Here is a 23,902-nt window from a genome sequence, read left to right on the forward strand (position 1 = left end):
GAGTAAATAAAAATTCATCATGATTGTCATACAGAAACATTTCACATTACATTTTCATCAAAGGGCATGGTGGTATTAAAGGCATAATAGGAAATAAAATAATAGGAAAAGGCTTGAATAGTAAAGGTTTGAACAAAAAAGGCAGTTCCAGACAAGATTTAAAGATGAGATTAGAGTACAATTTATCACCTAATCCTTATATATCCTCGAATAGGTCTCTATTTCAAATTCATTTAACTTAACCTTACTTATAAGAATATAGATTGTATTCAAATAAAAACTTTATTCCTAAAATACTTTTTAAAATAATTGGCAAAAACTGAAAAACAACAAAATTATTGTATTAAAATATTTACTATTAAAATTTTTTTTCAACATTTCTTTCCAGTCAAATATATTTATTTTTATCATTTTTTTCCATCTTTGTCACTTTTACTGAATTTCTTACTAACAACAATTTGTTATAGTGTATAGTGAGCAAGCTGTCCTTGAAGCCAGGAAAAGTCCTGTCCCCCATCATGGGGACTCTGGGAAAGAATGGTCACACACTTACTTAATCCCTTAGTCAGAGGCCAACCTGCATTTGATAAATGGGAGTTCCCTTACCTGAGAGCCCCCAATACCAACGAAATGATAGAACCAGTTTAGATTTCTTACTAATATTTTCTCACTAAGATATAAATCACATGCCTGATTTTAGGCAAAAAGTATAACATACTAAAAAACAATGTGGTATGTATTGAAAATGTGCTAACATTATGCATTGAAGATTATATAAAGTATAAGATATGAACTTTGATTCTCTTTAAATCATCATGGCTTTCTGGGTATTATAGAATTCTGTTCAAAACGTATGGTATACATCTGATTACAAACTGGGGAGGAGAGGGCAGCTAAAACTTACATTAGGACGTCTAATAAATTTTAGGGAGATTTAAAGACAACAAATTTAAGCTTTAAAAAGAAAACAAAACTTACAATGCTGGGCACTTTTCTTAAATTTTTTTTTTTAAATGACAAATTCCCACTGTCATGCAGTGAGATGAGTATTACAGAATGTGGTAGAGAAAAGGGCAGGGAAAAGTATTCAGTTAATCCACAGGTATTTGCTAGGTACCAAATAGTATAGGCAGGCAAGGGATTAAGAATAGAACAGGATCATTAATATAGAAAGAAGCAAATCAGTTCCAGCAGAAAAACAAAAGTCCAGAATCCAGGAGATCAGCAAAGGCAGGGAGGAACAAGCAGGTACCATGGCTCCATGTAGGTTGGCAAAGTCCAGGAGATCAGCAAAGGCAGGTAAAATCAAGCAGGTACTGTGTATGTAGATCCAGGCAAGCAGAGCTCAGGTTCCAGAAGATCAGCAAAAGTGAGGAAGAACATCAACAAGCCCAATAAAAATGAATAAAGTCTGATCCTAGGACATGGATTGTTTTATACTAATTTTATATCTCTTGCTGAGCTTGAACAAATATTAATTTGGGCCAGAAGGTTAGATGCTTATAGGTGAAACCTACTTCTGGGCCTATTTCATATTAAACAATTCGGTATGTTAGAATGTGTCTTTGCATGATTGATTTGGGATTTGGGGTATATTGATAGAATTTATTAAACAATTTTAGAGTGATCTAAACCAGCCACAAAACAAGTGAAATTACAGGTCTATTTTGGTTAAGTTTAGATACTTACTTGAGACTTAAAGCTTGGAATGGTGGCAATGCCAACAGGAACTTTTTTAATTCTCTGAAATGTTTCCTTGTAATATCGTCAGATTCGGCATCCAGGAATTCTTTGCAGTGAGGCAAAGTGGAACCAAGCTCTCTTAAGAGTTACTTCAGAAATATTGTGAAATTTCACTTGTAGCCCTAGGAGGCAAAGTGAGAATCACTTCATACATGACAATGTGATAAACAAAGGTTTCTAAATCCTTTTGTGGCATTCTCTTCCCAGAAACCAGGCCTACATCTCAACTATGACAAAATAAAGAAAACTCGTGCAGAACAGCATCATATGGAAAGACTATTACCTTAAAGGATTATTTTAGTGGACACATTTTGGTCCACACCAAAGCCTAAGCATTCTGTGAACTATTAAACTTTGTGCATTACACATTTCTTAAATTTTACCTCCAAGTCATTTTTTTTTTGCTGAGGCAGTTGGGATTAAGTGACTTGCCCAGGGTCACACAACTAGGAAATGTTAAGTGCCTGACTTCAGGGCTGGGTGCTCTATCCACTGCGCCACCTAGCTGAACTGGAATTTCAGTCCACACACCAAGTTATGTGATCTTAGCCAAATCACTTGACTTCTCTAGGCTTCAATCTGAGCAAATATCTGTCCCATATGTATTTGTGAACTATAAAAAAATTAGGGATTATCATCATTGCATTTAGTATTTGCACTTTTCATATTTATCAACCTTATTTCTCTAACTGAATCACGAATTCTCTGAAGATTAAATTCTTTTATAATCTTCCCTAGGGATACCTAGTACAAAGCTGTGAATATATGTGTAGGTACTCAAGAAAAATACTTTGAATGAAGAATTTCACAATTAAAGTTCACTTATTACTAGAATACTTGTTTCTATCCCAGATAATCAAACCTGCATTACTAAAGTTATCCAAAGCTATTATATTTTACTTAACCAAGTCATGGAATGATAACTTGTCAAGAGCTAATATTGATGACAGTAAAAATTTCTGAGTCTCTAAAGATTATTCAAAGTCCTATGCTGTACTTATGAGCCATTTTTGACATGAAATCAAGCAGGGGCTAAGCACATGGTACTCAACCAAAAAAATAAAATGTCTAATAGCTATTCCTCCTTACCAAGATGGATGAGACAGTCAAGAATATTGTCTCTAGGCTGGAATAAGAGCCTCAAAAGTTCCCGAACTTTGAAAACCCCCAACACTGAATGGTAAAATTAAATGTTTCATTTTATCATGAGAAATCAGTCAAGTCCAAGGCTTAGTGTTCAATAATTTTGATTCTGGATCTGAACGCTGGGGACTGGCAAAAGGGGTCAAATGAAATTGAGATTATCTGCACAGTGGAATAAATTATGCAGAGTTTATTCATTGCAGTTTGGTGTTGCCTCTGGGAAAAAAAAATCAGTTGAATTTGTAAGGCTCTTGAGGGCAGTGTCAGCTTTATTTTTATCTTTGTATTGTTTTTGTATTGTCTTGCATGGCACCTGGCAAAAACCTTGGTAAAGGTGCACTCCTGTTAATTATGTCTAGGCCCCCAAAATGGTTGTATAGTTTGAATGATAAACTTTCAAAAATTCTGATTTTATTATTTTTGGTCTTTATGATTAAGGCTATGGACTTTGTAGAGTTGTATAATTGTTGTAGCCTTTCCATTCCACTCTGAGCTTAAATCTTCTAAATGTCAGATTTAAAGGTTTATAAGCAACTAAGGCTCCTTTAGTCACAAATTTCACTGTTATAATTTGTTTAGATAGTCTACCTTTTCACTTCTATGCTTGATTTAAAATACAAATGCTTTCTAAACCTTAAAGTACAATAGAAATATGAACTATTACTGTATTTGATATGGGTCATAATCTTTATAGGCATCAGCAGCTCCTTTCTAGAAGATACATTTCAAACAACATTAGCGTTTTAAAGTTAATCTGTACATCATTAGTGCTGCATAAATAAGTTTCAAACAAATGTCACATTATCCTGGAAACATACTATATACTTCACTTTCTTAAGCTGCCTGTAACATCTTTCTTAGAGACTGCTGTTAAATCTGTAGTCCAATTTCCAGTAAAAAGAACACTATGGATGGAAATTTTCCTATAATGTATTTGAATATGTGGCAAAGAATGAATTTCAATTCAAGATTTTGCCACTTTGTTGTTTCTTGATGGCACACAAGGATGTTAATTTTGCTTATCTTAATATTTAAAAAACTGATTATCTTACTCCAAGTTTTCTACTCGATTTTATAACTTCCAATATTTAGTCACAATTTCTTGCTCTTGAACTAATTTAAATTGTTGGTTAGAATGAATTTTTCAAAAGATATTTCAAAATTTAGGAATTTTAGGAAAATTAAGAATCACTTTTCTTATCTCTTCTCAATTTTAAAAGAATGTTAGAGTTAGTAGGGGCCTATAGATCACCTAATCTAGGTTCGCTATTTCAAAGAAGAAATTGAGATTTAGGTTATATGACTCTTCCCAAGATTTCATAACTGGCATATGTCAGAACCAAAGTCTTCTCTTATACTAGTTTCTTTGATTTTTGACTTAAAATAAAATAAATGATAATACAGCTGATTTCATGGATATTGGATTTTTTCACTTTTGATATTAATTTCCAAATAGCCTTACATACTTGCTCTTCCTTTTAATGCATCCTTCATTAAAGTCACATCCTTATGTCTTAAGAACTTTTAAAGCCTGGGTTGTAAAAGGCTATGACAGCAAAGCAAAAGGCCACCAAAAGGTCTAATGATGGGCTGCACATCTGTAATCTGAGGACCAATTTCTAAATTTCAAAAAGATTATTTGTAGTAGTGATTAGTTTTTTTCAATAAGCATTAGTAAAATTGTCAAAATTCTGTTAGAAGTAAACCTGAAACCTACAAGATTACTAAAAATATTCCAGCTGAATCAACAAGCACCAAATTATTTTATACTTTCTTCTTCTTTGGAAGTACCTTAGGCTGCTGGGTCCACTATTCAATAAGTTTCAGTATGGTTCCAGATTTCCTCCTGCACCAATTATCATGTCCTTCAAATACCTTTACAAACTCAACCCTTCCTCACTTTCCAATCTTTCATACACATCTTATACTTGATCCTCACATGTCCCAGAATCTCTCTATAGTCTTATTAAATCCTTGAATATGTCATATTCTAACTCTATGCTTTTGTAAAAAAAAAAAAAAAAATTTTTTTTTGTGTGTGTGTGTGTGTGTAAATATTTAAAATATTCTTCTTCTCTGGCTTCCTTCAAATCTCAGCCAAATCCTGTTTTCTGGAAAAATCACCTTAAAATTTTTTCCTTGCCTTTCTCCCATATTCTTGGAGAGGTAAGACAGGAACTGGGATCAGGAGGAAAGCAATCTAAATTAAGCTAATGTACAATGGGATTACTCTCAGCCTCCAAGAAACACCTTCATTTAAAATCCTTCCAAAAGAGAAAAACTTTAGTACAAGACTGAAAACTTTCAATGCAAGGTTAAAGGGTCCTCCTAATAAAGAAATTGACCCATTAGACATTTTTTAACAGCTCTGCTCTATACCTACTAAATATTATTCCTGGTCAGTAACTTACAATTTATCTATAAATCAAGTAGTATTAATTTTTGCAATTTTTTAAGACGGAAAAATAATCAACTTTATGAGTTTTAAAAATTTTCAAAATGGTACTTAGTTGTATGGTCTGTTCAATGAAGAGTAAAATGGTCAAACAGATTACTAAGTCACTTGTGATTTCTTTTCATTGAAGACACAAGACATCTAAACTTCATGGGGTAAACTTATCAATGGGCTGACAATTTTATTATTTGAACTTGATGCTTTTACATTATTTATGCTTTTTAATATTTCAAAGAATGTAATATTTAACAAATATTCACAGATGAAAGTTGAAATTTATAATCAAAAGCATGACAATTGGTCTATGTTGCCTGATTTCAGAATCATCTTGTCTCAAAATCTTCACTGCACATTTTTATTTACTTGATGGGACTGAGGTCGAATATAACCCAGATTTTGGCCTTTAAAAAAACTATGACCATGTTACTCCTATTCTTTTCACTGTAAAATCTGTTCTTTCAAGTTGACCTGAATTAACTTTAGATTTTTAGCTACTTTGAAAATTTGGGGGATTTGCGGCAATGTAATGTAATGCCATGGGAAATCCTTAATCTACAATCTGTGCTGTATTTCTTATACCAGCCAACTTTTGGCAAGCATGTTTTATGCCTTTTTCGGTGTTTGGGGCAGCTAGATAGCTCAGCAGAGAGCTGAGCCATGAATAAGTAAGACCTGATACCAAATCCAGCCTTAGACTTACTGTTCTACCTTGGATAAGTCACTTAACCTCTTATTTGCCTTGATCCATTTAGGGAAATAGAAAACCACATTGACAGCATGGTCCACAGGGTCATAAAAAATTAGCCACAACTAAATGTTTATGACCAGAGAGGCACTGAATACGATTATTTGGAAGGAATCTTGAATATTCTTGTTATTAGAGGCTTGAGAGCTACTTTGTAGTAAAAGAGCCTGTAAGGTGTTTTGTTCTATTCAGCAATATTTTTCTATAATCAAAAGTTACAATGGCATTTAACATTCTCAACATCTGGCTAGTTGTGAGATAGCAAAGATGAGTTCATTTATTAAAAACTTGTAAAAATCTTAATATTCTTACTAAATAGTATAATTTGTGTCTATATAACCCTCAAAAGATTTTGCAAAAGTAGCAGAGTAAGCATAGATTGGTAGCTTTTTTTTTGATCATTTATTTTTGAGGAGGGGGAAATCAGTAAGGGCTAAGATATATTTTCTCTAGTATTGGTTCTCTTTCTATGCAATTCATCTTTTCTTATTTTTGTTATAAATTCTGATCTTAGCTCTGAAGTGCCTGGTTTAACTATTCTGAGATAAACAACTCAGGATTAATTCCCACTTCCCTAAATCATTTCTTGTCTGCTAAGTCAAATTAATTCTTTGTAATATTGTTTGTTGCTTGCCATATCTAGTCTATCAATTTTTTTAAAGTGTTTATGATACACAAGTAGGAAGCTTCTTTGTAATCTAGTTATCTCTCTTCTTTCTCCTGAATCACTTTCTCATAAATTTGTCCCTTCTGATCTTGTTACTTACCAATATGATAGCTTTAAAAAGGAATCCAGATCATCCTTACTTGGGAATAACTATAAATAAGATATAATTTTTGTTTTAATGAATTATAACTTTAAAGTGATGTAATCATAACCCACATCATTTTTACTACTAATCAATATAATTTAAGATATATATATATGATAATATAATTTTACAAGTATATATGAATTATATATTTGCATTTATAGCAAAGCTCAGCTTAAATCAGTGGTGTCTGCTTCCATTTTCTTCTGACATAGCTTTCAACAGAATCTTACTAAGTCATGTGTGTTACCATTTTCTTAAAAAACCTTCAATAGTTCCCCTCTCTTATCATTGAGGCAAAGTGCAAACTTCTTAAAGAGTGGAATTTAAGACTTTTCTGGTTTGGTTCTACTCTTAATTTTCCAGATTCATATTATTTTATTTCTAATATTTTAAGTTTTCCCTCTAACTCAACTACTTGCCATATTTTAACATTTCATTTTACAACAGGCTCAAACATTTTTATTCTTCAAACCTCAATTCTTATGACACCTCTCTGATTCTGCCATGTCAACACTCCCTTTCTCAATTTTCACTTGCACTGTCTAATTCACCGAGTTAGATGGTTGGTAAACATACTATGACAATATGACAAAATTATTTGCTCCTGTGGTTAAAAAAAAAAAAAAAAACAACAACAACAACAAAAAAAAACAAAGCCTTTCCTTTACCATGTCCCACTCAAGAGTAGTTACTCTCTCCTTAATAGGCTCCCCTAGTTCCAGGTTTTCTATTAAATGATTCAGATGCTTTTACTATAAAATTAGGTAAAGTTGTACTCATTTTATTTCTTGCCAGGATTATTAGCACCTTTCGCATATACAAAATAATTAATATAAAAGCACCCAAACAGGAGATGAAACTGTCAGGAAGAGAGGTGTTTGTCTAGACTGCAGAATGGGAGAATATACATTTAGGAGCTAAAAAGGTTTGTGCTTTTTCCTAACAACAGGAAACTTATTGGGATTGCTTTCAAAGTGTAGTCACACAAATCTGTGTTTAAGGAAACTGAGACAAATTAGCAACTTATTCCAATAATCCTGATTCTTAAGGTGGCAGCTGTGTTATATGTGAACATGTATTACTTTTTCTTTTGGATTTTATGTTCAAGGACAGAGACCAAGTAGCCATCTTTGAGTTGTTCTTTGTAATGGGTATGATTAATAAATGTTAATTTATTAAGCTGAAGTTCTTAGGGCATTTTTACCTTTCATTAAATGTTTACTTTACTTTCGACAAATATTCATGAGGTTTTTGTTTATACAATAACTTAATAGAGACAAGAATAAAAAAAATAAAAAGGACTACCTTTCATTCTTTGTAACTTTCATTAACACGTTTTAGTTGTATATGAGGGTAACAAATTTGCTTAAAATTCAAATAGGTACTTGAAGGATATCTTCAATATCTGATTAAGTTAAAAAACAAAAATCTCAAGTGAAACTGTTGGTGGTTAAAAGAGATAGTTTAGATAAGATATAATCCCTTACCAAGGAGCTTGGTTTGCAAACAATAATCATTTAATATACATTTGCTGAATTGGACTTGTTTGGACCCCAGAAATCAAAACTATAAGCAATGGATAGAAGCTAAAGAGAAACAGGTTTGTGCTGTGAAAAGAACTTCCTAAAACTTAAGTGTTACTTAATTTCCATTTATGGACTAAAATGGATTACCTCTTAAGTACATTTGAACACTAAACTTTTTATCACTGGAGTACATAATCATTTTTTACTCACAATAGCACCTTGAGGTTCAGAAGCCAAGAGGAAGGTTAAGTGTTTCCTTGAACTTTCTATTTTGTCAACCTTTCTTCCCATACTTTTTTTTCCCTCCCAAGAAAATTACAACTAAAAGTTTCAGAGATTCAAATCAAGCACAAAAGCTAGTCTAATCCCGTTTTTAATAGTTTACTCATTCAGGTTGCTATAATGGATAACATTTTCCAGAGCATTTCCAGAGCAATGAAGTCTATGCATTCTTCAGATGCTCAGAGAATTCACCACTTGATCATCTTTCAACAACTGTGAACTGTTTTAGAATCTATATTATATAACTGATGGTTTCTATGGTTAGTCTGAACCTACTTTTTAATGGCTCTTTGAAAAAGTTAACTAATCTTACTCTAAAGAAAAATAGTAATTTTATCACATTCAATTTTTGTGTTAAAATCTTCATTTCCAGTATGTGTGCTAAAAGGAATACATTTAATCGTGGAGGGAAAATGGTAATATATGGCTGAAGATCAGTCATTTAACACATGGAAATCGACTCTACCAAGTATGAAATTCATATGTACTGTTTAGGACTTTTCACCTAAGGCTTTTTTTAAGTTCATATAAAGCTTCCTCATGTTTTGATCTATCATGCTTTCTGACATTCCTATGCAAAAGCAATTTACTAAAAACATAATAGGATAAGCCAGACATCAGTAAATTTTGTTCGAAGCCTTTCATTGTGAAATTCTTTATCAGTTAAGTTAAAATTTTTTATCAGTTAAGACTAAGTGGATATAGATGAGATTGTAACTTTTCTGGTAAATACTATTACAGTGGAATAATGGTTTTTAATCTCAAAAAAGCTATACATGCATACCCATACACACCCAACTTCAGGGCCAGTTCTCTAATCTCTGAGTCATTTGGCTGCCCCTATATTGAAAATATTTTTATAAGAAGGTATTCCCTGTCCTTTCTATTTTTAAATAGATGTAATAAAAATGCTATTCCTTATGGCTTTCTACATATACATAATATAAATTCATAAGGGTAAAATGCTTTGATATATGTTTATGCAAGAATAAACACTGTCTAGGAAAAACCTGACTCTAGCTAAAATCAGCTTTTCATATTTTAATAAAAACACTATACAAGTTATCTTTTCAGAAGGCTGTCAGCTAACATGTTGTATGCTTCCTCCAACAATAAAGATAATCCAAACCAAATCTATTCTATTACAGCTAACTCTTGTTCAAGTTTACAGCTGAGGGTTCACCGAATATGCTAGAAATACTAGGATACCAGTAGAGTGCCTTAACTATTGCCTTCTGATATCTCAGCCTGGACATCAGAACAGTCAATTATTTTTAGCATACATTCCCAAAGAATTTATGACATTCTTTCAGTTCTTCAATGCCTTATTTATGTTAAGACTTAAAAGACACCACGGATTTTTCAATATTCTTAAAAATGTTATCTCTAGCATGCAAATATAATGTGCATGTCAGCCAATTATGTTGCTTTTTGCCACTTCTGATGCATCTGGTAGGATGCAGATATAGTTATGATAGATCAAAATTTGAACATAAGCTTCAGACACTTAATACCTCTCTGACTTATAGTTCCCTTCCCCCTACCCCCATAAAAATTGCAGATTATGACAAGTGAAATATTTGTAAAAGCACCAGCACAATGCTTGGCACATATAAGGAGCTATATACATGCTTATTCCTTTCCTTACTCCTTTATGATTTTTTGTGATATTTCCACCTTCTTATAAAAAAAAAAGTTCTACTGCCCTTGATAGTGAAGAAAGGCTTCTAATAAAACTTTTTGGATTTCTATTTTTCTTCTGTTCATTATCCTCTTTCCAAGTTTAGTCCCACAATGCCATCAGGGTAAACTGTTCAATTGCTTCTTTCACTCAAGCTTTCGCTTCAATTAGTTTAAATCTCCATTCTTTTCTGCTTTATGAGGTGATTTAGTTTATAATCTTCCATTATCTTTCCATATGATTTCTTAGAACAAGCCTGAAGTTCTAAAATGGTGCTGTGGGCTACCTTTTACATCAAACGTTTTCTGATGAAGTTGCTTTTTAGGCTTTATTCTCTGCTATGGCAATTTAGAAATTATTATATTTATTATGACACTGGTCTTTCAAATTTATCTTCACAATATTGCTGTTCTGGAATAAATTGTTCTGATTCTATGAACTTTCCTTTGCCATTAATTCATACAAGTTTTGGTTTTTCTTATCAATAAATTGTTGAAATTCAATAGAAATGAGTTTCACTAAAACTTTTAAATTTTAGTTTTTCTAGCTTTGTAACGATTTTGATTTTTTCTCCAAGTCATTGATATGACCATATGGACAGATGATTTAAGAATCACTATAATGCCAGCTGTGAGTCATCTTTTTCAGCTAAAATATAATCAATTTTATTTCTTTGTGGGGTTATTTAGGTGCTTGCAATGTCCAAAATCTATCAATTATTTTTCAAAGATGTTTAGATAGGCATGAGGCTTCTGTGTCATCTGTGGCACTTATTCTCATTTTTTTTTTTTTAATCACTAATTGCTTTCTTAATCCTCTTTTCTCACTTTTGCTTGTCAGTAATGAACTTCCATTATTTCTCTATTTTATCTTCAAAAGAATACTGGTATACATACCAGTATTGCATTGGGAGACTTTTTACAAATACTTATCATAAGCACTACAGTGCCAGAGGACTAAATATTCTATGAATTGCTTCTTCTTACCTTATAATATAACTAATGCTACCAATAATTCCTTCATTTCCTTCTTCATTGAGAACCTGCTGAATTCTTCCATTTAGCATCAACTTCCTTCTTCTGGTTTAAATTATAGTAGGAATATCAAGATTGACATGAATAATTTCTGTCAGTGGAAGATTATCTATTGGTAACTGGACCAAGATATGACCTTAAGAATACCAGGAGCTACATTAGTTTATAGAGGCTCTCAAAAAAAAAAAATTCTTTTTTAGCGCCTTCTGTTCTTTGTTCAGACAATACCATTATCGGTAGAGGAAGAGTAGGGGGACTGAGTGACTTTTTTTTTTTTTTAATTTCCTGGGTTACCATAGCAGAGGAATTCATTCTCAAATGACAAGGTAGTGTGTACCTCTTTATTCAGCTAGTAGTAGAATATAATTAAGTCTATTCCCCCAAAAAACTAATGCTGCCATACAGATTGAATTGTGTACTATATATTTAAAATATAATTAGCTAATAAATAACACATTTCATGTTTCTTTTGGGATATGAAAACTTGTCTTCCTTTCAATAAAACTGACTTTATTCTTTAAGTTGTATAAACTATCACCAATGCTACTGAAAATGTAAGAAAATTATCAATTAAAAATTCTGATACAAAATATCCTTTGAATTTGCTTAATTTCAGTTAAAGCACAAAATGTTAGTAAAAAAAGAAATCTATCAATTGTGACCTTAAGGTTATACAAAGTTAGCTTTTTAAATAATCAAAGAACTTTAGATCTGGAAGGCTTCACTTTGAGATTATCTAGCTTAATGTCCTAAGTTTATAAAGAACTGATTTGTCTTTCCATATTTTATCTCTAATTCAAGTGAATGTTAGATTGTTAATCAAATGCCTATTGAATAAAGACAGTGTGATAAAGAGTAGGAAGAATACTGGATATAGGATTAGAGAATCTCTGTTTAAATTTAAGCTGTCACTCATTGAATATGTTACTTTAGGCATTCTGTCTCTGCAATTAGCTAAATGACTATTACCTATTTTTCTTGAGAATCTCTGATGTTCTGGTGATGCTAATGACCAAGCATTACACACTGCAATATAAAATTAAAAAGACAATTTTCTCCTATGTACAATATTAAAAGCCAGAATTGTTTCCAATTTTCAATTCAATTGTTATGTAGCTATTTACTGGCTTATATCCTGCCCTTGGCACATTTTAAGCAGACACTGACAAACTGAAATACATCCAGGAATAAGAAGCAGAAAAAGACACTGGATTTGGAGTCAGAGAATCTCATTCTGAAGCTATAGTCAGTCTCTGGCCAAGTCATTTCACCTCTCCTGGCTCTACTTTCTTCCTCATTTATTAAAATTCAAAACAAGGTAAAAAGTAACTAGTAATAAAAGATAAGGGGAAAAGAACTGTATAGGAAAAAATGATATGGAAGATGTATTATAACAAGTAACATGTGCTAGTGACTTTACAATTATTCCATTTGATCCTTACAACTACTTTTGGCGATAGATGCTATTATTACCCCCACTTTATAGATGAGGAAACCAAAGCAAACAGGTTAAGTGATTGCTTGGTGTAACACAACCAGTAAATATTGAAGCCAAATTTGAGCTCAAGTTTTTGGGGACTCTAAATCTAACACTATTCATCGGACCATTTAGCTGCTTTCGAAAATTCTTTTCTGTAAAGCAAGTTAGTTTCATTCAATGTAAAAATAAGTAATGAGTATTATAAAAGCATGAAATTACAAGGAAACAAGTTTTATTTCTGGTCAATGTAAGAACTTCCTAACAACAAAAAATGTCTCAATAAATTGCTTTGAATTATAATTATCTTCCCATTCCTGGACATATTTAAATTAATGCTGTCACTTGGTAGAGATGCTATACATGTTGATTCTCGCATGAAGTAATTTTCGTAGAACTTCTGTGTTACAGAAACTGGGATTTTATAGTTTATATGGCTTGTCCCAGGACAGTTAAATACTAGAAGAGATTTAAAACTCTTGACTTCTGACTCCAGATCCATGCTACCTCTCCCAAATGTTTTAGTCTCTAATTGTGCATTGGGCAAATTTAACCAATGTGTAAGCCACTTAATTGGCAGAAGAGCTTTTTAAAAAATACAACTTTTGAAGTAGTCATTTATTGTAAATGAAATCAAATGCTTGTAATAGTTTATTTGTACTAACAATGATTATTTTCTTATCATTCAAATGTGTTTTTGTTTTTTTTTTAAAGTAACATGAAAAACGTGCATGCTGTTACTCAACTAGAAGTACCTGGATAAAAAACTCCTACCAAGTCTTTCCCACCCATGAATAGTGGTGGCATGTATTCAGAACGGTAAAGTCCTTTTCTTTCTTTGAATAACCAGTCATACAACCTTCTCTTAATAATCATTCTCCAGCCCATTTTTCCATTCTTCAGGGGATCTGAAAAAAAAAGATAATCAGAAAATGGCATATCTAATTTTGTGCTAAGAATATAGTTAACAGTTCATGTGAGCAATGTGTATTGAACAAATCATTTAATCTTTGTATGCCTCCTTTTCTTCATGTATGAAATGAAACATTAGTTTCAAATCTTCTAGATCACAAATTCTAAGATTTTACAAGATTGTTATATATTAGAAAAGTACACAGTGGTTTTGTGAAAACCTAACAAGATATATGTTGATTTTTTCACCACTGTTTAGGATTTGGTTAGGTTAACTAATTTCTTTTTAGGTTTAAAATGCTATCCCTGCCTCTCAGTGTCAGGACTCACCTAAGCAATAAAGTAATAAAAATTAGAATTCAAAATTTTAGTTTAATATGAAATTGCTTTCTAGCTTAATTTCTGGATGCGTGTAGCACCCAATCTCTAACAGCTATTTTTCCAAAAATGTCTTTGTATAAATCAACATTGGAGAAACATCTAGCAACAGAAAATGTTATAAAATGGTAGCTTTTTAAAAATAGCCTTACAAATCATTCTACTTAAAATATATCTGAATAACTAGTCTGAATTCAAGGTCCTAGAAGAGGGACATAGAAAAGAAAGAGAAGAAAAGCTAAAATAGGTGACCACCTTTGTCATTCTGGTCTCCATTTTTAAATCCTCTCACACTTTCTAATTCTCTAGGACCCCAGGATACACATATCCTGATTATCCCTAAAGTAGCTATCCTTTTTCTTAATTCCAATTGAGTCAATGCAGCTTATGCAAGCTATAGAACTATTTCATAATAAAGTTCTTTAACAGCAAGTATTTAATATGTGTTAATTCATTCTAAACTTTTACTGCAATTAGTTTATGTTCTTTATTCTTTTAAGAAGTCTTTGAAATTACTATGTACCTTTCTTAAAATTCATTCATTAGTTGCTATAGCATACTACCCTGGGTCCTGATCAACAATATAATCATTGTAACTTCTATCATATTTTTTATACCTTGGGCATTCACAGCCTGTAACAATCATTTAATTATGTAGTTACTTGGGCTGTTAGCCAAAATTTACCAAGGAATAAAATTAAAATACAAGACAGAAAATATAATTCAATAAACATTAATAGCAAAGTCCTAGGAATATAAATAGAAAAAGAAAAGTCGTCACCTTCAAAGAACTTATATTCTAATAGGCAGAATGAATTAAACTGATTTATTTAATGTAAAAAAAAAATTAAAGAGTATCAGGGAAACTTTCTTGTAGATAGTAACACTTCAGTTTACATTTGGAAGGAAGTTAAAATTTTTAAGAGGCAGAAACTGAAAACAATGTATTTTGGGCAGAGGGTGCAGCCTACACAAAATAAAAAATCAAGATGGACACTACATGGGTAGTAAAACAATTTAACTACACTGATGGAAAGTTTGACTGAAATCACACTGAAAGATCTTACAAGTTAGCGAAATGGATGTTCCACTTGCTCTCTTGATTTATTTCCAATTTACAAAAAGAGTTGTTATATAACTAGACTAGTTCCTTCATGACTATCAGTGATCCCCTATAGGCTTTCCTCATTCCTGCTGTACGTTTCTATCATTCATTAGTTGCTATTATGATAGGTTAAATCTTATTTCTCAAAATCAAAACTAGATTCTTTTAGTCTCTCCAGTGAGTTGTCTTGTGCCAAAATGGTTTATGGATATCAGCATGACAACACTGTGAAAAGAGATCTGGATTCAATTTTGAGCTGTACTCCCTGTGTGCCCATGAGCAAATCACTGTATAGATGAACCTATAAATTCACTGTCTCCAAAAGCAGCCCACTTTATTTTTTGGCTAATATAAACAAAAGGAAATTTTTTTCTTATATTTTTTAATATTAATTTAAAAGTTCTCCCTAAAACATAAGGAAATCTCACATTAAGGGAACACTACTTTAGTTTCACTATAATGTAGACTACATGATCAGTATAAAAGGGAAGAACTTATTTTATTCAATTAATATTTAAGCATTTATTATGTGTAAAGTACTATACTAAATGGCAAGAAAACAAATGTGTATATAAGACATTTCCCCCTACTGTTAAGGAGCTCAAAATCTAAAAAGGAATACATCATAGAAATAGGTTAAATATAACAAAAAGTATTTGCTTCAGCTCTTTGAAAGTAGGGGTTGTTTCATTCAGTAGGTATTAAATGAATTTTGTTAATAGCCATAGGGCATAGAAGTTTGAGTAGAAAGCCCTCTCAGATGTCATTGAACGAAAATTCCCATTTTAGGTCCGATTTATAACTTGCTCCAAATCATAAAGGCAGAGTAAATATGAGCCAGAGTTCTCATATAGTTTTTCTGACTCAAAATCCAGTCTTCTGTCCCCAGTGCACATACACTGTTCTGAGTACAAATAGCCTTGTCATAGTAGATAGAGATCATGCAACAGAATCATCATCAACAATGTCAGGAAGGAGATATTTTGAGTATGGGTACAATTTCCCACAATGTTCATATTATGCATGAGTTGTTGATCTGCTTTTGAATGGCATAAAACACTATTCACTGTATACAATTAGTTCTGGGCTAGTTTGATTTTAGTTCTATTAAGTTTGTGCCAGGTGGCAACAGTAGGGTATACATGAGGGAACAGTTAGGGGGTTAACTGAGCAGCAATGCCCCAAAAAGACTGCATTAAGTCTAGAGAGTTCCAAGTTCTTGCAGAGTTACTATTTGCTAAATACCTTCTCATACTTATTTTTGTTTCTTCTTGATTTTGAATAATCCTAAATAATTTTCTAAATTTATAGTATTTGTAAATGGAACTCCTAACACCCATAAAATGACAGGATTCCAAAAATGGGTTAGTGTCAAAGCACTAAACTTTTCCTGAGAAAAATTAAACTAGCCAATTATAAGGTTAGTTTCCACTGAAAGAGATTCCATGTTTTTAATGTTGTATAGTAACCACACATGTATATATTATAGACATATCAGTTGGAAGTTATGTTCTTGAAAACAAGATTTTTTTCTTTTATGCACACTTTTAATAGTAAGGATATTTCTTAATAAAACCTAATATATTTTAGGGAAATCTTCAAAGTGATTGATAGGTTATGATGTTTCACCATCAGTGGAAATGTGACTCCATCAAGGTTGGAAAACTAAGTTTTCACTGTGAAAACATTTTTAAAAATCCATAATCCAGTTAAGAGATATCTAAAAAAAGTCCAATTCCCCATGCCAAATTCAAATTGACATGAGGAATTTCCCATGTGGTCTTACTGCCTTTAATTTATCAAAAATAGCAAAGGAAAAATGTATAATATATTACAAAGGCAGAAGAAAATTTGTGCAACAACATACATAATCCTGTTCAAACACAGTTTTTAAAAATACATGAGTTAGAAAAATTGGAACAAGAGGTTTGGCAATTGTTAATGCTGTAAAGTTACCCATGCATATATCCTGTAAATAAAAGGCTATTAAATAAAAAAAAAATACATGAGTTAGAAACAGTTTTCAATATGAAAACTTCTGTACAAAAACTTTCAGTACAAAAGCTTCTGGATCTATTCCCATCTTCCTCCCGCACCCTACCCATCATATATTAATGTGGCTGAAACATTAAATTTCACAACAACAAATTAGACAACAAACTTATCTATAGTAAGAAAATTTATGGCCAAGTATGAGACAAAAAATAGTCCAGTAATTTGAAGTTAATGCCAGATGCAAAATAATTTACATATTACTTTAATTTTTTACATCCAGGAGAATTGACAGTTAAGACTGTAGTTTATGAAATGATTTTGTTAATAAATATGTTAAGTGTTTAATTTTTTAAAAAAACTGACAAGAATAGAAATGCCAGAATAGTAATACAGATAAAAAATATATTTTAATACTTTAAAAAATACATTCAGAGATGAGCCTAGACATGAAAAAGTTGAGTTCTTCTTTAGTTCAAAGAATCATGAATTAAGAGTCATCTAGAAGTATATTCTACAAGATACATTAAAACAAATCTAATTCTATACAAAATTATCTTTACTAGTAAAAAATGTCAGAGAAAAGTATTCAAAGAAAATGAAAAAATTTGAGTAACAAATGACAACAATGTTTCTAAATAACATATCTTATTCTAAAAGAAAATTTCTCTCTTGAAACCAGCACCATACTTTTGCAAGTGAATTCATAAAATTACAAAGTGCTCAGGTATGACTGAATCTAGACTACAATTTAAGGAGGCAATTAAAACTATTCTGAATAGCATGCTGGGTTATTTACTGACTGTGATTCTAAGTCACTTTATCCTGCTTGCTACCGTTCCTTATCTGTAAAATGAGCTGGAGAAGGAAATGGCAATATCTTTAATAAGAAAACCCAAAATGAGTCATGAAAAGTTGGGCATGACTAAACTCAACGAATAACAAAATTTTCTAATTTTAAAATGATTGATATGCTTTAGCCATTTCCAATCTACAAAATTTGAGTGTTTAGCTTCCCAAATGGAAACAACTAAGTTTTTAAAAATAAGCAAACAACTACAGAATTAAATAACAGCAGCAAAAAAAAAAAAAAAAAAAAAGACTAAATAAAAAAGGGCATATATGGTTTCTAAATAAATATAAAATTCTGTTGTAAGAGAACAAAATTTGTGGATTATTTCAGTAAATTCTTTATCCCATTGTCTTAGATACTAAAACAAACATTTTTATACAATCTAAAATTAATTTTTTGGTAGTCTATGTAAAGTCATTTGTTTGTCCCTTGTTATCTTATAAGTTGGAAGATGAAAATAGTTGAGTATAATTTTGATTCTGATACAATAACATTTTAAAAAGTACAAATTCATAATAAATCTTAATACACTGAAAATTCCCCTATTCGTGTCCACTATTTTCTCTGTCAAAGGATGGGTTATTATAGTACTAGGTAGTAGTCTAGCTATATTAATTACAAATTAAGGGGCCAGATAGATGATGCAATGGACAGAATACCAGCCCTGGAGCAGGAGGATCTGAGATCACATCCAACCTCAAACCCTTCCTCGCTGTGTGACCCTGTGAAGGTCACAACCCCAACTGCCTCACCAAAAATTGAAGAAATTATTTAGACTATGCAGCCAAGATTATTTACAATGAGTAATACCTGTTGCCTTTTTTATTCATTTCATTCAATACATTAACCTAAAGATCTATTAGTCATTTCAAACTAAGTTTCTTTGATACATAAGATAATTTTTGAATGAATTACAAAGTTTTCAATTTAATTTCATAATTATTTTTTCAGTAGAATTACAAATAAATAAGCAAAAGTCAATAAGGATAACTTATTTTGCTGATGCCTTGGATTAAACAAAATAAAAACATAGTATTAAAAAAAAAAAAAGCAAACGTCATGGGCTATTATGTCATTTTTTTAACAGGACAATAAGAACTAATTGAATATATGCTTATCTAATCAGAACTCCTCTTAATAAGCATAAATAATATAAGGAGCCTCTATAAAAATAGTAGATAAGACTAACTCAACATAACCTTTACTTCATTTCCAATAAGTACATTAATCTACCTAAATGTTTCAAAGAGCCAAAGCTCTCTCAAAACAGTGAGACACTAATTTTTACTTTCTTTAAATCAATGAGATACTGAAACACGCGAGACAAGGCTTTTTTTCCCATCAGGACGATAATATCCACCTGCAAAAGGCAAGAAATGTAATTAAGAGATTTAGAATGCAGGTTTAAGTGAAGATAATTAATGTATAGAGAGGTCATGATTTATAAAAAATAATCCAAGTATCCCAAATGTTGACAGTTCTGAGTAAGAAATATTGAGTAGGAAATAGTATATATTCTCTTAGGAATGGACTCAAGAAAAGCTCTTTCAATTAAGTTGTGTTATGTATAAAATGCAAAACAATATGAAACATGTCTTTTAGTTTATAAGAAATTTCCCTATTTTGTTCATTTTTAACTAGCTTTTAATCTCTGCAAAAAATGAACCTAAACTGAAATTCCCCCCCCTCCCCCCCTCCTCTCCCATTCTCTATGTACTTGCCTGAATTGTTTTGGTTAAGTTCCATACTCCAAGTAGGAGAGATTGTCAACAATTGCAATTATTCAGCAACAACTTAAAAAAACCTGAAAGACATTAGGATTTTATCTAAGGAAGAAACAAAAATGTTGAATTTACACTAATAAGCCTCCATACTACCTTTCTAAGTGAAATTTTGCAAGCAATTGAATTAAGTTCCAAAAAGATTTCACACAGAAAGATGACTACGAAATGAGATACGTTTCCATTCTTATTCTGCCAAGCTACTATTAGTCTATATTCAAGAATATATACTTACTATATGCTATCTTTAGAAGCTTCTAAAAGAGATGGCTGCAAATTCAAGTTTTTGATTCTTACTCTCCATAAACTTCATGGTTTATTTTCCCCAAGTTTTATCTTCTCTCTCTCTCAATTGAGAGAATTTATAGTAATCTTTAAAACGAGAAGCTATGATTTAGCTATAAGTAGCAACATAAATTGATCTTCATTTACATTTGAAGCTCGAATATTAAATATGAGATTTCTTCAGAGAGATAAAAGTGCATCAATATTTAAAAAACAAATTATTAATACTAATTCGAAATAATCTGATATGTTAAAAAACAAAACAAAAAACCATGCCCCACAATAAACACAATCCCCCCAATACAAATTGGAAAACAAACATCCCCTCCTCCCCAAATTCCCCAAACCCATTAAATACTCAGGAAACAAACTATCAATTGAATTGACTATAATGTTACATAAAGTTTAGAATAATACAATTTGAAAATAAATTGTATATTTAGAAGACTACTATAAATATTGAACTGAATATATAATTAGCATTAAAAATTATATGGCAACTGCTAGAAAATATCAAAGAAAATTAGATTATCTCCTCCTCTTGATGAGTTATTTCAAAATAAGGACCATCTTCTGAACATTACCTGGATCACAGAAAGTTCAGTCAGCATTTCATTTCTTTATAAGACTTGTTATGCAACTGTTGCAGATAAGATTTCCTTAGAGAAAGTTTTTTAAAGGCCCAATTACCCATATATGATTACTTTGAATAGTCTTCTCTTTAGTTTCTCAACTTTAATATTAATTATTTAACATACATTTAAAGTAGAACTTAGAATCCTAAGTTCCCCAAATGAATAATTTTAATTACTAGAAATGATTTGTTATGCTTTCTCTTTATACTTTTAATGAGTCAAGAACTGTTTTACTTTACTCAAAATATACACACAGAGAAACTCATTATCATCCATTTTAATTCAATCATTTGATAACTAGTAGGTCTAGACAAGAAGAGAAACTAAAGGAGATACTTTTTCTAATCATCACTGCATATAAAAGTAGTAATTTTAAAATGGATACTGTTATCTTAAAATTCACTCTCTCTAAGGAGCAAATGCTTACATTAAAAAAAAAAAAAATTTGTTAAGATTTAATGCATAAACTACCCAAGACTTTTATGGGGGGCGTGGAGAAATCCCCTAAACATTTTATGGCTAGCAATTTCACATCATTTTAAAAGTCCAAATGCTCATCTTTCCATGCCTACCGTTTATACTGGAGAACTATTTAAAATTAAAAAAAAAAAAAAAAATTAGTTGTTTTTCTAACTTCTGAAATGGTGGATAAATATTGATAGATTAAATGCCTTCAGTTTATTACTTTACAAAACAGAAAATCACTAAGAAATTTAACACAGCTATTTTTAAAAATAAAGTTAAATAATATTGAAATATATACAAACACGAATTCTCCAAATGTTTTTACAAAATGCTTTAGTATCTTAAAGTAAAAAAACAAAACATAACAAAACAAACAAACAACCCCCCCCCCTTTTTTTTTTTGCAGAGAGGGGCCAACCTTACTTCAGCAGCACAGTTAATACTGGAGATACTTTTAAAATCTTAACGCCAATATTTACGTGCTGCTAAGGCACTGTTGACATTGATATCACACAATGTAGCTTTGGCTATCAAGCAATAATAGTTTCTTCAGAAGATCAGATCCTTGTATTTTTGAGGCAGCACAATATGGCCTGCACCTTTTCAAAACCAACAAACCATTATGTGCTGCTACTTTACCCCAAGGTGTCTACACACTAGCTCCTAAAGAAGAATGTAAAATAACAGTTTTTAGAAAAAGAATTAGACATTAACCAATTTTTATTTTAAAAAATAGTTTATAGTTACTTTTACATAGTATATATAGCAACGCAAGAATAAGCTAGGCCTTTTCTTAACGTTTTTTTGGGGAAAAAAAAAATCAATGCTGTCTTGAAAATAAACTGAAATTAACCTGAAACAAAAAAATAATGAACATAATTTTATTTTTACCTTAGACAGAAGTTAACAAATAGTCCTCCAAAAGTAATCTTGTTATTTTAGTCATATATTTATTAAAAGATCATGTAATTGATACAAAGTGATCAAACAAGTAGGAAAATAAAATATTACAAATTAATTAAAACTGGATGCTGTGAAAAGGATCTCCCCAAGAGAGTAGGAAAGGAGAGAATGTGTTACAGATGTGAAATACTGCAGAGATTTCTTCAATACATTAATTTTAGTAAACGTCCTCCCCATTCCCTCATTACCTGATTTTCAATATTAGTGCTCACTGATAAGAGATAGTATTTATATGACACTTTGCTATATATGTTATCTCATTTGAGTCTCACAACAATTCTGCTATACAAGTGCTATTTCACCAATTTTGAAGATAAGAAAACTGATTATGAAAGCACTGAGTTTTAACTGATCAGTTCAGGATCTGAATTTGGGTCTTCCTGATTATAACTGTAATACTCTATAATAGCAAGTCATCTTAAAAAATGATATTTAAAAATATTAAAAAAAGATTTAAAGAGCCAATTGAGGGAGAATTTAAAGTGAGGTAATTTGAACATATATTCAATCAGTGATAAAGGCCATGGGCTTACTCAGGAAAGTTAAAATAACTAAATCTTATATTGCTCAAAAAAAAAAAAAAAAAAAAAAAAAAAAAGAAAAAAGAAAAAGAAAAACAAAACACATTTTGTCTCAAAATCTGACTACATTATCACTAATACTTTATAACTTCAAGTTTTTGAATTGGAAGGCAGAAAAATCTCAAGTCTATGGTCTCTTAGGAAAAAAATACAGTTATAGAGGGCACATTGCCTTTTAACAACTAAACAGCAACTGCTCAATCCTGGGCAAATCAACTTAATGCCTTTACCTTCATTATTTAGTGAGTTCCAAAAGAGCTGACTTGATCAGAAATGAAATTACATTTTCAAAAAATAAAAATATGCTCTTACCCCTGACAACTTCTTTAAGTCCCTTTTATCAAATTTTGGAAAAGCTGCCCTAGCTATCTTATAGGACTCTGTTATAAGCAGAAAATGAGGTCAGGGTTATCAATCTCATCAAACATAGTAAACAAAATTCACCACTGTCACTGCTAAATATGTATTACATATATAATAGGTGCTTAATTAACATGATGATTTCAAAAGGCTTCACAAATTCTTTTGTTCCCTCTGCTTCACTTGTGTACCCAATTATAATTCATAATAAATGTTATTAAGTCATCAAATATTCCTTTGTATATGAAAGTGGGTTTTTTGAATTTCTATTTTATTGAGAATACAAACAAAATCACCACACACAGTCCCCCCATCCTGAGAAATCCATATTTCCCTCATATTATTTATTCTACTACATCTTTTCTTTTAATATTTAAGTATCTTGCCACATAAAATTTAAGTCAATCTGTTTATCAATAACCTAAAAAAAAAATCTGATTTTGCAAAAAAGTATTTAATTTGCATTTATAAAATATACTCATAGTCATAAATTACACTTCACCTTCTATCTTTTAAAGCAAAGAAAGGCAAAAAAGAAAAAAGCATCATGTTTTCAAATATATGTTTAGATTGATGTAAATTATGCTGTATAAAAAGCATTTTTAAAAGAGGTATTTTTATACCTGAATTTAAAACTCCGTATAATCGTAGATGTATTTTTCTTCCTAATAAAGTCTGGTTTATAATCAGC

The 23,902-nt window shown here is 31.1% G+C and overlaps 1 long non-coding RNA gene across 1 annotated transcript; it reads right to left on the minus strand.

Moving 5' to 3' along the window:
* Window positions 1–11,159: 11,159 nt before the first annotated feature.
* On the minus strand, window positions 11,160–19,839 carry LOC100921869. Its single transcript, XR_004233285.1, has 2 exons — window positions 19,375–19,839; window positions 11,160–13,809 (listed from the first exon to the last, which is right to left on the minus strand). It is a non-coding gene; the product is annotated as an uncharacterized LOC100921869 (long non-coding RNA).
* Window positions 19,840–23,902: the final 4,063 nt, after the last annotated feature.

This window comes from Sarcophilus harrisii, chromosome 3 (genome assembly GCF_902635505.1).
Source record: "Sarcophilus harrisii chromosome 3, mSarHar1.11, whole genome shotgun sequence".
Lineage (NCBI taxonomy): Eukaryota > Metazoa > Chordata > Mammalia > Dasyuromorphia > Dasyuridae > Sarcophilus > Sarcophilus harrisii.